At 44.6% G+C, this 1792-nt stretch overlaps 2 non-coding genes across 2 annotated transcripts; both read left to right on the top strand.

Annotated features, from left to right (window-relative positions):
- The first annotated feature begins 717 nt into the window (after positions 1-717).
- On the top strand, positions 718-789 carry TRNAQ-CUG (transfer RNA glutamine (anticodon CUG)). Its single transcript has one exon. It is a non-coding gene; the product is annotated as a tRNA-Gln (tRNA).
- A 200-nt stretch (positions 790-989) lies between these two features.
- Positions 990-1061, top strand: TRNAQ-CUG (transfer RNA glutamine (anticodon CUG)). The gene has a single exon. It is a non-coding gene; the product is annotated as a tRNA-Gln (tRNA).
- Positions 1062-1792: the final 731 nt, after the last annotated feature.

Raw genomic sequence — 1792 nt, forward strand, 5'->3', positions numbered from 1 at the left:
CAGATTCAAAGGTGTTTTGTGCTGACATGGTACACTGCAGTCTATACAAGCTTGCAAAAGGTGCCAGTAATTTACTTCTCTTTCTTATTTACTCATCCATTCATTCACTCTTATGCAGGTTCCAACTCAAGGCCTGTGCATCACTTAAGACCTGCTGAAATTCATAAAGTTTAAATTAAATTTAAGTAGTGCACAGATATTGCCTTCTCTTTCTCTGCGGGGTGAGTTTCAGCATGAGTTCAGTCAGCACGGATAAAAAAGAATGGATAAAACAGTTGGAATAAAATCAAAACTGAACTTCTGCCAAATCCTTAAACTGACCCAAAGAAAACTTGTTTTTGAGATAAGTTCAAATTACATTTTCCTCTAGTTATTTTCCATGTTGGCATTTGACTTAAAGGAGGGTTGCATACCTCCCTCTCTTCCCTAGGGAATTCTCTGCCATGATGTCTGTAATCCCTACTGGTTCTTTAAAAGAAGGCAATGTGGAGCTCCCAGAAACCAACCTGTGAATATCAGTGAAAGTCAGATGACTTGCAGGCTAGACATCAGGTAATCGGTGAAAGTCATAGGACCTGCAGTCTACCCTTTTACTGTGTGACTTAGGAGGATAGTCTAGTCATGAACAGACCAGGCTAATGCATGAGAGAGCTACACCATTGCCTCAACACCCCTGTTCTTCTCCATAACAAAACACCCAGACAAAGCTGTGCAAGGGGCTCTATGGTGTAATGGTTAGCACTCTGGACTCTGAATCCAGTGATCTGAGTTCAAGTCTCAGTAGAGCCTCAATACTAGTGCAGAGTGGTACAGTGGAAGCATACTGGGCCCATAACCCCCAAAGGTCAATGGATTGAAGGCATCCACTGCTCATCTTTCATTTAGTCACTCCCACATGGTCTAGCAGTTAGGATGCCTGGTTTTCACCCAGGCAGCAGGAGTTGGACTCGCAGTGTGAGAATGTCTTTTCTTTAGAGTTCTGCACAAGGGGCTCCATGGTGTAATGGTTAGCACTCTGGACTCTGAATCCAGTAATCTGAGTTCAAATCTCAGTGGAGCCTATAGATTTTTTCATCAATGACTTGGATGTCGGCATGAGGTGTACTCTGTCCAAGTTTGAGGACCATACTAAATTGTGGGGTGACAATACAGTACACAATAGGATGAAGTACAGCAAGGACAAATGCAGAGGGCTGCACCTAGAGTACAATAATATCTAGCACACCTACTGGCTGGGAAGTGGCCCTCTCAGCAGCGCAGAAGCAGAAAGGAATCGTGGACTCCAAGATGAACACAAGTCACGAATGTGACAAAATCATCAGCAAAGCTAACCATACGTACTCAAATAGATCCAAGGATCAAATAGATACTTTCCCACTATGCGGCATTGGTCAGACCACAGTTGGAGTACTGCATCCAGTTCTGGGCACTACACTTCAAGAAGGATGTTGATAGACTCGAGAAGAGAGCAGCTAGAGAGGGCCACTTGTATGGTTAGGGGCTTACAGGACAAGTCCTATAAGGAGAGACTGAGGGACCTGGACTTCTTCAGCCTCTGCAAGAGAAGGCTGAGAGGTGATCTTGTGGCCACCTACAACTTCATTAGGGGGACACAGCATGGGATCAGAGATGCTCTGTTCACCAGGGCACCTCTTGGGGTAACAAGGAAACTGACAGATTTAGGCTAGATATAAGGAAAAACTTCTTCACGGTAAGGGTGGCCAAAATTTGGAATGGGCTTCCAAGGGAGGTGGTGCTCTCTCCTTCTTTAAGAGAAGGCTGGATAGGCATC

This window comes from Crocodylus siamensis, chromosome 8 (genome assembly GCF_052110815.1).
Source record: "Crocodylus siamensis isolate JL-2025a chromosome 8, ASM5211081v1, whole genome shotgun sequence".
Lineage (NCBI taxonomy): Eukaryota > Metazoa > Chordata > Crocodylia > Crocodylidae > Crocodylus > Crocodylus siamensis.